The sequence below is a fragment of the Diabrotica undecimpunctata genome, chromosome 8, assembly GCF_040954645.1.
Source record: "Diabrotica undecimpunctata isolate CICGRU chromosome 8, icDiaUnde3, whole genome shotgun sequence".
Taxonomy (NCBI): domain Eukaryota; kingdom Metazoa; phylum Arthropoda; class Insecta; order Coleoptera; family Chrysomelidae; genus Diabrotica; species Diabrotica undecimpunctata.
Window position 1 is genome coordinate 121,123,509 of NC_092810.1, and position 18,961 is coordinate 121,142,469.

The following is an 18,961-nucleotide window of genomic DNA, read 5'->3' on the forward strand; positions in this document are numbered from 1 at the left end:
TTGGGGTATTGATACGATTAGGGTTTATAGAAAATAATTTATAAGTTATATACTACATAATATTAGATATTTGATTATTTTAAATAAGTTATATACTAGAGAAATTTATAAAAATATATTTATGTGAGGGCATTTTAAGAAATTAGCATATAATAATTGTAAAAAGTTGTATTTTAGTAATTATAATGTGGTAAATAGATTTAAGTGAGCCATGTGCCTAGGCAACCAACTATACAGTAAGTAATTTGACAGATAGAAATTAATCATAAGGGAATATAAAGTGGGGTTATAATAATATATTGTTTGAAATGTGTATTTTATTAAATTAGAGTGTTAGTTACTAATTTAATTATTTATTCTGATCTGAAAAGCCTAAATGTCAACAAAATTATTAATAGAAAAGAATGGAATTCTCTGGATCTCCGGAGATGGCCATGTTTGCGAAATGGTTTGTTCCAGAAAATTCAGACAAGTAGTAAATAGAACGAAATTGGAACATGATCTCTTACGAGATGGTTCTAGAATATCAAAAAGATATAAATACCCGTGATTTGGATTCAAGAAGGCAGTTTTAGGAAGTTTTTAGTCAGAAGTCAGGCCAGTTTATTATGAAAGTTAATAGACACATTTAGTTAGTGAATAGTGAAGTAAATTGTTCATAATTTTCAAGAAGTCAGTCAGAAAAGTTTAGTAAGAAATATGAAAGTTAGTTGGAGTCAGTGAATCAAGTACAAATAGTCCAATAGTTTGATATAGTGAGTTAAATGAAGATTAAAAATTATGCATATAATTTAATGCACATTTATAATTATACACACATAATTATTGAAGATTAAAAAAAGTATACATATTGGAAGAAATTAAATTATATTATGGTTGGAGATTAGTATAAATCAACTTATAATAATTGGATATTGGTATATTGAAAAGAAGAATAAATATAAATGCTGGTGAAGAAAAATATATCTTAAATTGGTAGAAGCTGATAATTGGAAAAAGAAATTTCACAAAAACAAGGATAACCGAAGTACGAAGACATTCAGTGGTGATTAGAATATATATAGTGGAAAACAGTTCATTTAGGCATTCAGTGAAAGAAAGGTACAAAATTTTGTTAATATAATTTAGTTAGTGTTATAACAATTTCAATTTTGAAGATAGTTTGTTTAAATTTTACATTGTCTATAGAATTTAATTAGTTTTATAAGAGTATCAATTTAAAGATAGTTTATTTTAAATTTACATTGGCTAGGTTAGATATATATGTGTGTTTCATAATAGTTATAATAACGATAATTTAAAAAAGTACTTACAAACTAATTCTTTGAGAACCGCGATAAAAACCCTATATTATTAAAAATACTCATTGCTCATCATTCAAAACAAAAAACACATCATAACAATATATATATATATATATATATATATATATATATATATATATATATATATATATATAAAACTCAAATATTTGGGTGTGCAGCGGAAGATAGGACAAAGAAGTACTCTTTTTAGTAAACCAAGCTTTCGCAAATCTTTATTTGCATCATCAGGGTGCTACAATAAACAAAATTAGTACAAAATAAAGAAAAAGAATTATTTTGCATCTTACACTAACTTCTTACAATTCTTTTTCTTTATTTTGTACTAATTTTGTTTATTGTAGCACCCTGATGATGCAAATAAAGATTTGCAAAAGCTTGGTGTTTACTAAAAAGAGTACTTCTTTGTCCTATCTTCCGCTGCACACCCAAATATTTGAGTTTTGTATTCTATTTGATCAGCGTTGATGACAAGCGTTTATCGCTTTTTTAGCATATAAATATATATATATATATATATATATATATATATATATATATATATATATATATATATATATATATATATATATATATTGTTATGATGTGTTTTTTGTTTTGAATGATGAGCAATGAGTATTTTTAATAATATAGGGTTTTTATCGCGGTTCTCAAAGAATTAGTTTGTAAGTACTTTTTTAAATTATCGTTATTATAACTATTATGAAACACACATATATATCTAACCTAGCCAATGTAAATTTAAAATAAACTATCTTTAAATTGATACTCTTATAAAACTAATTAAATTCTATAGACAATGTAAAATTTAAACAAACTATCTTCAAAATTGAAATTGTTATAACACTAACTAAATTATATTAACAAAATTTTGTACCTTTCTTTCACTGAATGCCTAAATGAACTGTTTTCCACTATATATATTCTAATCACCACTGAATGTCTTCGTACTTCGGTTATCCTTGTTTTTGTGAAATTTCTTTTTCCAATTATCAGCTTCTACCAATTTAAGATATATTTTTCTTCACCAGCATTTATATTTATTCTTCTTTTCAATATACCAATATCCAATTATTATAAGTTGATTTATACTAATCTCCAACCATAATATAATTTAATTTCTTCCAATATGTATACTTTTTTTAATCTTCAATAATTATGTGTGTATAATTATAAATGTGCATTAAATTATATGCATAATTTTTAATCTTCATTTAACTCACTATATCAAACTATTGGACTATTTGTACTTGATTCACTGACTCCAACTAACTTTCATATTTCTTACTAAACTTTTCTGACTGACTTCTTGAAAATTATGAACAATTTACTTCACTATTCACTAACTAAATGTGTCTATTAACTTTCATAATAAACTGGCCTGACTTCTGACTAAAAACTTCCTAAAACTGCCTTCTTGAATCCAAATCACGGGTATTTATATCTTTTTGATATTCTAGAACCATCTCGTAAGAGATCATGTTCCAATTTCGTTCTATTTACTACTTGTCTGAATTTTCTGGAACAAACCATTTCGCAAACATGGCCATCTCCGGAGATCCAGAGAATTCCATTCTTTTCTATTAATAATTTTGTTGACATTTAGGCTTTTCAGATCAGAATAAATAATTAAATTAGTAACTAACACTCTAATTTAATAAAATACACATTTCAAACAATATATTATTATAACCCCACTTTATATTCCCTTATGATTAATTTCTATCTGTCAAATTACTTACTGTATAGTTGGTTGCCTAGGCACATGGCTCACTTAAATCTATTTACCACATTATAATTACTAAAATACAACTTTTTACAATTATTATATGCTAATTTCTTAAAATGCCCTCACATAAATATATTTTTATAAATTTCTCTAGTATATAACTTATTTAAAATAATCAAATATCTAATATTATGTAGTATATAACTTATAAATTATTTTCTATAAACCCTAATCGTATCAATACCCCAAAATAATATTTAAAATAAATAATTTACTTATTATTTTTTTAAATATTAATTTTCTCATACCTTATTAAATTTAATAAATCAATTTTTTTTTATTATTTAAAATGTGTTAAATACATCCCTGTTCGCTGTCTATGTCAAAGCAGAGAACAACGGAGCACAGTTCGGCTATTCTATGGTCAAACTGTCATGTCAAATGGGGCAATGGATGCGATATCAGAGAATAAAATATAACCTTAATTAAAAATATAATCGATATGGTGTTCTGTTTATTTATAGACAAAATCTAAGAATTATTTCCATTCAAAATAACTTTCATCAATATAAATTGGTAAGTTTTTTCACTTTATTATATTAGAAAGACATTTTTATAGCAATTATAGTATCTAACCCCAAATTATGATTTTTAGGGTACCAAACAATTTCCATATGTACAAAATTCAACATGTATGATGTCAAATTGATTCAAAATAATGAAATCTAACATCTACCATTTTACACCTTTTCTCAGTAGTTCAAGTAATGGAATTTCTTTTATACTTAGATCTGGTATCATCCTTTTATAATAATTAATTATTCCAATAAATCCTCTTAAAGTTCTTAAATTGTGTGGTGTTTTATATTCCTGAATGACTTGTGTCCGTTCTGGATCCATTTCGATTCCCTTAGTGTTAAGTTTATAACCTAGATATATTACTTCTTTTTGAAAAAATGTACATTTTTCTTGATTTATTTTTAGTCCAACTTTGTCTAATCTATTTATTCTAGTTTTTAGGTGTTTCTCATGATCTTCAGCCGTTTTAGAAAAAATTAATATATCATCAATGTAGTGAATTACAAAATGTTCATATTGATCCAAAATATCATGAAGACATCTACATAGAGCACTGCAAGATGATTGAAGTCCAAATGGTACTACTTTGAATTGATATACTACTCCATCTATCTGAAATCCCATATACTGTCTACTTTTTCTTTCTAGAGGTATTAACCAGAAACTATGCTGTAAATCGATTTTAGTGAAAATGACATTCTGTAATTTCCTAATATTCTATATCATCTATTGGTGCTTCAAATTGCTTTTCAGTAATCTTGTTAATATTCCTGGCATCCAAACATAACCTGATTTCACCTGATCTTTTTCGTACTACTACTATGGGGTTAATAAAACGTGTGTCTGCCTTCTCAATGATCCCATCTTCTAACATATTATTAATTGTTTTGTTTACTTCTTCTCTGTATTTATATGGTATTGGGTATGATTTTGTTTTAAAATCTTTTTCTTCTTTAACTTTTATACTATGGATATAATTTTGTGCAATTCTATTTTCTTTATTGACAAGTCCCTTGTGTTGCTGCAATATGGAAATGACTATTGATTTATATTCTTCAGGGCAATTTAAAACTTTCATCATATCTTCTTCTTTACAAATCACATTATTCTTCAATATGTACTCATTATTCCTTGCTTCCAATTTTACGCACTCCGCCTCGTAGGCATCCATCTGCTTAAAATTTCCATTCCTTAAATATTCACTACAATAATTATTCTTTACATTCTTTTGGGACATTTCCCTATCATCAAAATACATTTCTTCTTCATAAACATCATTATTTTCTTTTAATAATATCCTATCAACTCTTATTCCTTCTTCCACCTCATCTTTCTGCATAAATTTAATTATTTGCCCTTCCAAAGTTACCATTTTTTCTTCAAAATCTATCTTTACTTTCTTCTTTTCCAATTCATCATTTCCCATTAATATATCAACACATAAATCCTTGACAATAAATCCTTGCATATTAATTTCTTTATTAAGAATATTAATTTTAAAATTGGCTCGTTTATCAATTTCACCCAACTTCTTATTATTTGCACCAACAATTTTAATTTTTGGAATCTTTATTATATCTGATAGTTTTAATGTATTAAAAATAAAATTCTCCGAGACTAAAGTACTTTCTGAACCAGTATCTATCATAATCTTAATCATTTTATTTTTGGCCAAAGCATTTATATAAATTAAATTAATAGATTCAATAATTTTATCTTCATCTAAAGAAATAAATTCAGAAGGTTTTTCATAATAGCAATGGCCTAACTTGTAATTCAGAAAGTTTACTGCACAAAATTTTGATTATTAGAATTGTCAGATTGTATCTGACCACTTGATCTGATGTCCTATGTCTTTCCCTACTATGACTTCTACTCACATTTTCCTGCCTTGTAGTACTTCGTTCCCTGTCTTCGCAGCTTCTATTCCTTCGAACACAATTTACCTGTCTGTTATAGTTAGGTCGCTCTGTATTTCTTCTATTGGTAAAATCTTGTTTATTATTATTAGTACTGTTATTAAAATGTTGTCTATTATAACTAGTATTGTTATTAAAATTCTGTCTATTTTGATTACTATTATTATTATTAAAATTTTGTAAACTATCAACATATCTATAATTATTATATGATTGTCTATATTGTTGATTATCATTTCTATTATATTGAAAGTTATTATTGTTTTTTCTGTTATTATTATTACTTGTCATATTGCCTCTTTGTATTCTTTGAATAAAATTAATAAAACTATCTATTGTTTGAATATTTGTACAGTTACGGTTTGCACAACATCAGCATCAAAATGTCTAGATACATTTAAGACTGTTTCATCCTCTCTAAGTGGTGGTTCTAAATATTTTGCAACTGTTATCAATTTCAATGCATAATCTACCATATTTGATTTTAAATTTTGATTATACTTTCCAAAATATAGAATTTCTCTAAACTTGGCTTGCTCTAATTCACCCCAATAATAATTTAAAAATTTATTTTCAAATGTTTGAAAATTATCTAAATCATTCTCAATACTAGCAAACCAAGTTGCTGCATTGTCATTTAATGTCATTCTAATATAATCTTTAATATCATTAATATTATTCACAAATCTTAATTTATGTTTTAAACTATTTATGTATACTCTAGGATGCAAATTTTTTATATTACCAGAGAATTTAATCCAGTCTCATTTGTTAAATTTAAGTAAGGTCTCCCTATGTCTCTCATTTGTGAAATATCATCTATTCTCTGTTCCACATTTCTTATTTGATTACTATTTATTTGGATATTTTGTTGTATATCGTCTAATTTTTCTTCTGTGTTTCTCCTGTCTTCGTTAATTTTTACTTCTAAGTTACATTTCTGTAACTCTATTTTCTGTTCTATATCTATTTTATTATCTTGAATAATCCTCTTTACTTCTGTCCTCTCATTGTCTATCCTTTTTCTTGTAGTCATTCCGTATACTTTTTATTTCATTTGCTACTTTTTTCTCTGCAGCTTCAAGTTTTTTATCCATTTGTTTTACAATTTTATTATTATTATCTTCTATTTTCTTTTCTAATTTTCTATAATTCTCTTCCAATTTCTGTTCCATTTTTTTCATGTCTTCTTTGACTTCTTGTGAATTCTGTTCCATTTTTTGTTCTATTTTTTTCATGTCTTCTTTGACTTCTTTTGAATTCTCTTCCAATTTTTTTATGTCTTCTTTGATTTCTTTTGAATTCTCTTCTATTGTCTTGTTCATCTGCATCATTAATGACATCAAAGCTGCCATATTGACATTTTCCTCTCTTTCTGGATTCATTTCTTCAGTATCTTGTGGAACTTGAACTAAACTCTCCTCTTGTATAGGTTGTGTTTCTACTTCCACATCTTCTTCATTCTTTTTGCTTCTTGTACCTTTCTTTCCTTGAGACATTTTGAGACTTTACTTGTTCAAATATAATTAATAATAAAATCTATTATTTTTCCTTTCTACTGATAATTAATTTAATTATATGAGAGCACTTATCTTCCCAAACTAATTCTTTTAAATAGAGAGCCACCGCGTTGGGTGCCAAATTGTTATGATGTGTTTTTTGTTTTGAATGATGAGCAATGAGTATTTTTAATAATATAGGGTTTTTATCGCGGTTCTCAAAGAATTAGTTTGTAAGTACTTTTTTAAATTATCTTTATTATAACTATTATGAAACACACATATATATCTAACCTAGCCAATGTAAATTTAAAATAAACTATCTTTAAATTGATACTCTTATAAAACTAATTAAATTCTATAGACAATGTAAAATTTAAACAAACTATCTTCAAAATTGAAATTGTTATAACACTAACTAAATTATATTAACAAAATTTTGTACCTTTCTTTCACTGAATGCCTAAATGAACTGTTTTCCACTATATATATTCTAATCACCACTGAATGTCTTCGTACTTCGGTTATCCTTGTTTTTGTGAAATTTCTTTTTCCAATTATCAGCTTCTACCAATTTAAGATATATTTTTCTTCACCAGCATTTATATTTATTCTTCTTTTCAATATACCAATATCCAATTATTATAAGTTGATTTATACTAATCTCCAACCATAATATAATTTAATTTCTTCCAATATGTATACTTTTTTTAATCTTCAATAATTATTTGTGTATAATTATAAATGTGCATTAAATTATATGCATAATTTTTAATCTTCATTTAACTCACTATATCAAACTATTGGACTATTTGTACTTGATTCACTGACTCCAACTAACTTTCATATTTCTTACTAAACTTTTCTGACTGACTTCTTGAAAATTATGAACAATTTACTTCACTATTCACTAACTAAATGTGTCTATTAACTTTCATAATAAACTGGCCTGACTTCTGACTAAAAACTTCCTAAAACTGCCTTCTTGAATCCAAATCACGGGTATTTATATCTTTTTGATATTCTAGAACCATCTCGTAAGAGATCATGTTCCAATTTCGTTCTATTTACTACTTGTCTGAATTTTCTGGAACAAACCATTTCGCAAACATGGCCATCTCCGGAGATCCAGAGAATTCCATTCTTTTCTATTAATAATTTTGTTGACATTTAGGCTTTTCAGATCAGAATAAATAATTAAATTAGTAACTAACACTCTAATTTAATAAAATACACATTTCAAACAATATATTATTATAACCCCACTTTATATTCCCTTATGATTAATTTCTATCTGTCAAATTACTTACTGTATAGTTGGTTGCCTAGGCACATGGCTCACTTAAATCTATTTACCACATTATAATTACTAAAATACAACTTTTTACAATTATTATATGCTAATTTCTTAAAATGCCCTCACATAAATATATTTTTATAAATTTCTCTAGTATATAACTTATTTAAAATAATCAAATATCTAATATTATGTAGTATATAACTTATAAATTATTTTCTATAAACCCTAATCGTATCAATATATATATATATATATATATATATATATATATATATATATATATATATATATATATATATATATATATATATGTATATATAATATATGTATATATATAAATATATATGTATATTTATTGTAATTTACAAAATATGATTTAATATAAATAAATAAGTCGCCTATTTTCAATGTCGCCAATCTCCACCTTGATCAATTTTACAAATTGTGCGAACCTGTGGTAGCTTTATTTCGGTTACGATTTGCCTAATTATTATAATTTGTTGTAAATATGTAATAAGGATTTTGTTTCTGATACAAATTTCGCTGCTTCCAAGCCATTTGAAATGGGTCTAGTTAAATCAAAAGTCATTGTTGTGAAAATTAATTTTATAATAATGAAATTTAAACGAAATTACACATATAGTGCTATATTTTCTTCACTTCGTGGACCACAGAATGAGTCTTCGTGGTTAGGTACGCTTGGTAGATCCATGTTTTTGACGTCGTTTAACTTCTTCCGACTGACATTTTGTATATTGTTGTCTTCAAGTATGGCGGGATTGATACGAGATAATTTTGGTTAAGCTTCCAATTACCGTGTAAGTTAAGCAGTTGAAACGTTAAAATTTGGATCACCCTTTACCAAAATTTCTCCAGGTTTTTTTATGTATCGCTTCAGATCAAGTGGTTTACATTCGGTAAGTTTAAAATGCCACTGCCTTGTAGCTTTAATAAAGCTTTTAGCCTTGTTCTTTCAATCGAAAAAGTTAAAATCTTGGTCAGCTAACAAAACAGTGGTATAACCTTTCATTTCATTGTAATATTCTGCAGGATTTGCTACAACTTTAAGTTTTTTTATTTCTCTTTCAATCAACCTAAATATCCTATTAAGAGGGATAAATTAGTGCTCTCTAACAGGAAATAATAGCTCCATTGTCTTTATATTCACTGGAGCTGGCTTGTATAACCATGTCAAGCTCATAGTGAGCACAATCCTGTTTTATTTTGATCCCCACATCTGTCACACACGTCCTTACACTGGTTAAATTTGACATATCTGTTTGGCATAAACGCTGCCAGATTGCAGAGGCTACATGATTGGAAGATTTCGTGTATTGGTACTTGGTCCAGCAATAGCTAAATGAGTTCTGAGGCCCAAGTGCAGCGTTTGAGTATCCCTAAACGAGAGTAAGATTATGTAAATAAAGCTGCCTGCAGTAATATGCCTGCTGGTCGGGCACTTTAGGTAAGGACAAATTTTTTTGAAGGTCGAAGGAGAAAGTGATTACGTTGGTAGTTTCTTCCTTCAGTAAATTAGAGAATGCACTGGATCGGTACTTGTGGATTCTTTTTTGACATATTAAATTAGCTTTCTTTGCTTTCTTAGCTTTATATCGTTTAATTTTTTCCTCTAGTGATAAACATGTGGAACACATAACTGTACGTGGTGTACGAAAGCCTAAATTGAAATTTTTGTTAAACACCCCCCAGAAAAAGCCTCTCTTGACAGGTTCATTTGATCACTTGAGAAAAAACGGTAAAGCTTAGTAATATTTAAGTTTTTAGACAGATATCTCCGTTCGGATTTACCATGTCAATAATGTGACTCAATACATTTTAGCTTCATTAAAAAAACACTTTGCTTCTTAGTTAAAAATTTTGTTGTCTTTCTGTCTTCACCTCTTCTTTCAATAAGTACATTATTGTCCTTTTTATAATTTTCAATGATTGTTCTAACTCTTTGTCCTGTAATACGAAATATTTAATAATATATTTGCACGTCGTTGTTTTCGTTGAACTCCTGGACCTCCCTTCTTGCAATTTTTGCTGCTTACATCGTCCTTTTACATCCCTTGTTTCAAAAGTATTTAATATAAATGGTTCTAAATAGCTTTAAAAGTAGTCCAGGTTGTGAGGCCACTCCCGCAGGAAAAATGTTTCTGATTTGGTTTTTTTGCTGTTCAAAAATGTCCCCTTTAAACAAATTAGAAGGGTGCCGGGCAAAATTTTTGGGCAAAAATTGTTTAAACAATTTTTTTAAACAACTTCCAAAAATACCGGTTTTTGCTCCGAGAAACATTTTTTTATGTTTCTTGGGTCATTTTAAGCAAAAAGAGTATGGTGTCATCTTTCTCTAAAGTTGATAGTTTTCGAGTTTTAAACAACTTAAAATCTCAAAAAAGCCAAAATAAGGTAAACCGACCTAATAACGGCCCTAAGGAATATTTAATTTTAGACGTAAATATTACGGAAACGAAATAATAGAGAAAATGGATTTAAATTATATTTGATAGCTTGATGTTTTCTTTATTAAAATAATTCATAAAAAAATAAAAAATGTTTTTTTTATTCACAAAAAAGTAGTTTTTACTATAATGCAAAAAACTTTAATTCCGGCCTATGTTGAAAAATTAGTGGTAATTCCGGCCTAATGGTGATTTAATTCCGGCCTAACGGTGTTTTAATTCCTGCCTGTATATTAGAAGGATTATCTTTTTTTTTTGTTTTAAATTGTTTTGTGTAAATACTTATTTTAATATTTTTAATGTAGATATAAAAAATACAGAAACATAAAAACATAATTTTTATATAGAAGAGGCATAGAAAAATTAAAGATGTACATATAGTATTTTTCATATAAAAATGTGTGCACGTCATTCAAGATTTACGACGTCAGAACCCCACAGCGTTGCCAAAACATCAGAATAGTTAGTAAGTGAGGAATTTTTAAAATGTCAACTATTTGTCAAACTATTATATAACAGTAAATACACTTAGTTTTAAGAATACTGCAACACATTAAAATACATAAGAAAACATTTTAATACAAAATTATATATTCTAAATCTTAAACTTAGCTTTATTTAGAGCATTAATAGTAAAAACGTCCCGCCATTATCTTATATGAAAGCTTATCAGCTTTCTACAGACTATTTAGTTGTTTTGGCATAGCACAATCACAATACGCAACAATAATTAGTTTTTAAAGCTATCAATCTAAATTTAATACGTATTTATAAATACAATTTATTAATATATAATATATATAATGGTCAAATTGTGTAAGAGATCAAAACATAAACAAAATTCTTACTCTAAAAACTGTCAAAAAATTTGAAGTAATTCCATATTAGTTGCGTACAATTATCTAATATATTTAATTAAAATTAATATTTTGTGGAATATTAGACTTAAAGAGTTATTTCATAAAATTTATATTATTGATAATAACAAATGTTTTTGGTTATTTAATCAATATAATTCTAAAATTCCCAATATAATGATGATTACATTTTATTACATTTTTCTGATTATTATACCATGTTGACGCCTATAAAAGATCGAGCAGTTCCGTATGGGTTTCGTATTGTTAGCTGTGTTAGGAAAATTTGAACTCTAAGGTTGACGTTCTGAAAATTTTAAATATAAGTGACGTCACTTTATATAAATTGTGACGTGCACACATTTTTATATGAAAAATACTATACCTAATACATTTTGAACCAAAAAAAAACAAAAAACACTTTCATAACTTACTTGTTTATTATAGCAACAGTATTTTTTATTTATTTCATACAGGTACAGAAAAAAGACTCCTTTTATTAAAGTACTGAGGCGGTGCTGTAATTAAACAAACAATTTCCTCTGGATCATACCAAATAATATAATTTGTCTCTGGCCATCTTCATGGATATCCTATTTTTTTCATAGCTTTGATTTTGAATTTATCCTCTGTTATTTCTTCTACTACTTCTGGAAAATGTTTCTCCTCGTAAACTGCAATGACGTTGTGACCTAGTTCGTAGTCGCCCACCTCTAAATTCATAGAATTATTAGCTTTCGGCTTTCTAGTTCTAGTTTTTCTGTCAGAACTAATATTTTTGTTTAAAATTTCATTTTTATTTTTCATTTGCTCCATCTATCTCTCTTTTTTGTTTTTCTCCATTCTCAATGTTTAGGTTTAATTTGACAGCTTTCGAAATTTTAATTTTTACTGTTTTCTTGCCATCAGATTCTGCATTTTTCTTCGTGATGTTAGGTGTTTTTTTTTCTTTTTCTTCAAGCTTTTGTTTTTCCTTGCTTCCTTTTCATTTTTTTAACTTCTTCTATCCTCTCGTACTGCATGAAATCATCAACAATAGTTACTACAGGTGTTATTTTTTTTGTAGACCTTCTTCTGGACGTTTGAGATACTTTTCTGGGGAAATAAAATGGTTTTTTAAATGGCGTTGGAAATTTTGAAGGAGTGACAAAATAGGATTCAGCAGAATTTTAGAAATCATAAACTATTTTGCATTCATATTTTTCAATGTACTTTTTGCCAATGACATGTTACGTTTTATATGTGATTTTTTTTTGCATTGGTTTAGGCTTTTTAGTTCTGACCATGATTCTAGAAAAAAAATTAAATGTGAATAATTGAGTTTTTTTGTGGATACCATGGCTCTTGAACACAAAGCTCATAGTCAAAAATGCACTTTTTGTCTTTCCGATGCGACATTTAATCTCTTGGGTATTGTCCCACGACGAATTGATTATAGTTCCCAAGTAGTTGTACTGCGAGATATGTTAAATTCTCATTTGGTGAGATCTTACTCTCGTTTGGTCAAATCTTATATACAGATTTGCTCCAGTTCTGTTTTCCTTGCTGATGATCATTAGCTTGGTTTTGCTGGTGTTTATATCCAGTCCATATGTTCTACTTGTTTCCGTTATTTTGTTCATCAAGCTTTGCAGCCTATGGTATTAAAAAACACTATTGTATTATCTGCATACCACAGGTTATTGAGCTAGACTCCATTTATTGGGATGCCTTCATCAATATTTTTTAGAGCTCTTCAAAAATGTGCTTAAATACGAGTACATATTGAATATCAGTGGTGAAATTATGCACCTCTGTCTCACTCCCCTTAAGATTTTGGCCTGATCTATATATTCTCCATCTATTCGGAACATCGCTGATTGATTCCAATACAGGTTAAAGTTAGCTGATATTTTTAGATCTCTTCCGTCAATCCCTGTTCTTTTTAGCACTTTCATCATTTGTTCATGCCTGACTCTATCGAAAGCCTTCTTGTAGTCATGGGGCATGCAAAAACATCACAGCTGATATCTCTACATTTCTGAAACAATACCTGCACGCTAAATAAAGCTTCCCTCGTACCAACGGCGTTCACAAATCCAAACTGATTGGGCGCAATTTGTTCCTCGCATTTCCGGAAAATTCTTTTGTGAATGACTTTTAAAACAGCTTCAGCAGATTTCTCGTTAGGCTATAGTCTTCACAAACTTTTGCTCCTGGGTTTTTGGGCAATGGTACGAACTCCAATTTGAGCCACTTTACTGGTATTTGCCTGCCTGCCTTGTATATTTCATTAAATATTTCAGTTATTATTTTTATTTGTTCTGCATCTAATAACTTCAGCAGTTCTGCAGGAATATCCCGGAGGAAAGGCACTGGGAAAGTCCCGGTGGCTTTCCATCCTTCACATATCTGACGGATGCCGTTATTCCTTGTGGTACGATTTCGAGACATGAATTTTCTTCAGTGGTTGGTTTTTGTATGGTTCTAAGGTCGTGGAAAAGTATTCTTGGACAGAAGTACGATCTTGAGAAATATTAAACGACCAATCGATTGACGTTATCTCTTATCGAACGAAAAATGTATTAAACAACCTTATAGTTTAGATCACTTTCACTCTAAAGACTCTTCGTATTTAAATCACGCATGCTGCGTTCCCTAATAGCTGTCTGATTGTAAATCGGCCGATAAATATTAATAACAGCTATTACGCGAAAAATTATTGTAAGAAGTAAAACAGAGTTATTCGAAAGCTACTTTTTTATTGGCACGTTATCATTTCTGGAATAAAAAAGGTCCGCGGAGAAAAATTACAAATTGGTTAGGGCACAATTAGCAATAAAATAAAAAATAATATCGTCGTAGATTTTAAAAATCCGCAGTCGAGCCATTTACTATAATTGCGGGCTCTGATATTAGCAATAAGCTGATTTTTTATTCACCCTGTCTCTTATCACCCCAAAACCTGAGAACAATAGCTAATCCGAGGGCTACACTCATACCATCGGCAAACAGAGGCGTGCTTGAGTGCTTGAGATGGAAATTTTCTTTGAGATAGTTTTCTAGTTAAATAGTGGGAGCTCAAATTTGTACAACGTATAGGGACTTAAAAGAACTATGTAAACAGTTATATTTTAATTTATTGCTATACTCAAAATCTTAAATTTTTCTATTTTTGATTTAGAAAGTTTTTAAAATAGCTTAGAAAAGTAAACTTTTGTTTTAAATGTATTTTTTTAATCAGCATTTGAATATACAGGTAGATTCATTTGTTTGCAGCAATAGATTTTTTCTAAAATCAGTTTCTATATTTTAATATTTAAATATTGTCGTTAAACATTCATCTACATATTTATGGTATAAATGGAAATTTTAAAGGCGCTAATTAGAAATACATAATGAATAAATGGTCACTATTGCATATATGCATAAATGGTTTTAAAAAACTGTTCTGAACTGCCTATTCTCATTTGATTTAGCATATTGAATAGTGAAAATATTCTCCATTTACCCTATCATGCGCGATTTTCTGCATTCCCATAAAAAATATATTTGTGTGTTGAGTGGTATATTGAGGTATAAAAGTAACATACAAAATTTAGTTAATCAAAACCTTCTAGCTAGTCACGTAATTACTCTCTTGCGAGAGTCCCTGTTTTAGGCTTTTGCCTCTTCAGGGAATGGGGTTTTTATTTATTATTTGGGTCTTATTTTACCGTTAATGCCAGGACTAGAATTGGTTTCGAGGCTGAGAATTGGTATTGCCTCTTGTCATTGCATGTTAGGCGTATGTAACTTTATCAAAACCTTTAGAAACGTTTAAAATATATAGTTGCCGCCATATTTCTATCGCCTATCTAAAAAAGTGGCGATTTAAATGTTTAAGAAATAAGCAGCCGCTGTCCAGGGACGTATCACGATATTGGTTATTTTAATGACACAAATTTATTGATGTAGGTATTAAATTATGAAATGTGCAATATGTTTCGGGTGGTAAATCGTCAAACGGCCCATAGAAAACTCAATAGAAAATTCTAAACTGTTGAATTCCTGCTTCCCTAATTATTTTACATCAAAAGTCATAGGAAACTATTTGTAGAGAATTGAAATCTGTATTAAAAAAATGTTAAAATTGTTCTACAAATTAAACGTACTCTAAAATTTTGCAAAAATATAATACATTTTTTATGCCACCCCCAAAAGTCAGGCCAAACGTAGTACAAGAATGTGTATGACGTGTTGCGTTTGATCATATTAATGTAAGATATTTGACAATAGTTGAATGGTCTGGTATTTAAATATTCTCGTTACCCATTTAAGTTCATTAACATATGGTAATTTTATAGGAGTTCATTAGAAACACATAATGAATAAATGGTCACTATTGCAAGTATGCATGAATGGTTTTAAAACAACTCTTCTGAAATGCCTATTCTCATTTGATTTAGCATATTAAATGGTAAAAATATTTTCCATGAACCCTATCATGCGCCATTTTCTGTATTCCCATAAAAAATATATATTTTTGAAATCGTTAAGATAGTTTCCCCATGTCTCTATTAACATCTTTATCAACGTCTGGCTATGCCTTGCAATTTTTAGAAGGCTCCAGATTAAAGCAGAAATCTGAATTTGTTTCGAAACTATCTTACCGATTTTTCTATCAGATGTCGCTATTGCGTCCATAACGAAGCCATTTTATTGTTGCTTCCTAATAAGACAGAGAAGATTATTTTTCACGTTAAGAACAGCTATGAATAACTGTTCTGATGAGACTTATTAAGTCGAAATACGTATCAACAGATACATAGACGCTTTGAACATGAAATCAAATCTTTTCTGTCTTTTTCATTTCATAATATATTTTTGTGTTGAGTTGTATATTGAGATATAAAAGTAAATACAAAATGTAGTTAATCAAAACGTTTAAAATATATAGATGCCTCCATATTTCTATCGCCTATCTAAAAAAGTGGCGATTTAAATGTTTAAGAAATTCGAGTAGCCGCTGTCCAGGGACGTATCACGATATTGATTGTTTTAACGACAAAAATTTATTGATGTAAGTATTAAATAATGAAATGTGTAATGTGTATACCGGGTGGTGAATCGTCAAAAGGCCCATAGAAAACTCAATAGGAAATTCTAAACTGTTGAATCCCTGCTTCCCTAAATATTTTACATCAAAAGTTATAGGAAACTATTTGTAGAGAATTGAAATCTGTATTAAAAAAAATGAAAAAAATATAATACATTTTTCAGGCCACTCCTAAAAGTCAGGCCAAACGTAGTACAAGAATGTGTATGACGTGTTGCGTTGGATCATATTGATGTAAGATGTTTGACAATATTTGAATTGTCAATATTTTTATTTTGTGATTAAATTATAAACAATAAATTTTACTAAATACTACTACTACTATTAAACAAAAAATATTACTTTGTAAACAATTAATTATATTATTTACAAAGTAATAAAGCTAATGAAATGTACTAAGTTATCGAAATATCGCAATACTATTATATTTAGGCAATAGTGCGAGCACTGCCAGATCTTTATTTATTGTAAGATATTCGAATACACTCCAATTTAATTCCAATTTATACAACAATTCAAAGAATTTCAACATAGTTTTATTGTGATCCTTATTCCTAAAATCATTTACATAATGATAATTTTTAAACATAAAATTATAACAAATATTCAAACAACCACCACTTTGTACTAAACAGTATCCCAATCGATTGTAAAATTTTCGTCTAACATTAGCCACAACACGTGGCGGTATTTTTGCAAACTCTTCAATAATTCGCATTTTTAATGCTTCAATATCTATAAATTTTTGGTCAAAATAGATTTTAGATTTTAGATGCTCTCAGATAAAATAATCGGATCTCCCTATCTCGGAGGCCACATAATGTTAGCTCCAATCAAACAATTATTAAAGCTGTTTTTAACTAATTTATTAACCTCTAAGTTATTATGCGCAGCGCATCCATCCATTTGAAACCAAATTTCTTCTTCATCTGGAGCTATTTCTGCAAGTCTCGGTAAAGTCTCTTTTTGTAGCAAGTCTGAAAACTCTTTGAATTTAAATTTTCCTCATAGAAAAATGGTCCAGTAATATTGTGTCTAAATATTCCTAACCAGACATTTATTTTTCGACGATATTGGGTATGGCTTTCAATAATATCCTCAGGCTTTCTTGTTAACCAAATTCTATCATTTTAAACATTTGGTTTATTATTTAACGTAAATGTACATTCATCACTAAACAAAATGTTTTTTTTAAATTGTCTGTCTGCATTAGCCCTCTCTAAAATTTCATAACAAAATTCCGGTCGTCTCTCAGCATCTCCTTCTCTTAGTTCTTAATGACATTGAAATTTATATGAACGAAATTAATTACTTTTTAAAATTTTTAAGGCCGTGGAATTATGAATATTACACTGGTCTGCAATGGTTCGAGAACTTATTTTAGGATTTTCTACTACTGCTGTTAATACATTTATTTCATTTTGATTTTCTAAATTTCTTGGTGCCTCAGCAATATTGTTTGTACAGGTATAATTAGAAATTACGGTTCCAGTATTTTCAAAGTTCTGTAAAATCCTTTGAATTGTTGAATGACTTTGAATTGGTCTATTGGGATATCCTACGCTAAATAAAGAATTGACACACGCACCATTGCTTGAATAAATAATTTTTATTATTTCTACTTTCTCAATTGCTCTCTAAATCAACTTTATTGTTTTTCAAAGAATAACTCACAAAATAAAAAATTTTGGTGATTCAAATATTGTCAAATAACGTAAACACGCCACCTCCTTGGTTAATACCTTTGCCTACTTTAAATTTAGAACTATCATCATATCACAAATCTGAAACTAATCCACAAATATTTATAAGCAATTATAATAAAATACTTTCTTCTTTCCCTGAATATATCCAAGTTTACACAGATGCATCTAAAACAACTTCTGGTGTAGGATCATCATTTGTTATAAGAGACATAATAAAAAGTTTCAAATTGCCCACAGAATCCACTGTGATAACTGGAGAATTGTATGCAATATACAGAGCTCTAATTCACATACAAACAGTCAAACCAGATAAATTCCTTAATATTACTGACTCAATCAATTTCGCTCCATATACTGTCAAAAATGTACACTTGCAACCCGATTGCTAAATTAATTAAAAACAAGATGCAGCAGCTGGAAAACAAAACCATCGTGTGGGTACCATCACATATAGGCATTAAAGGAAACGAATTAGCTGATAAAAATGCTCGAGAAATAGCAAATTCTC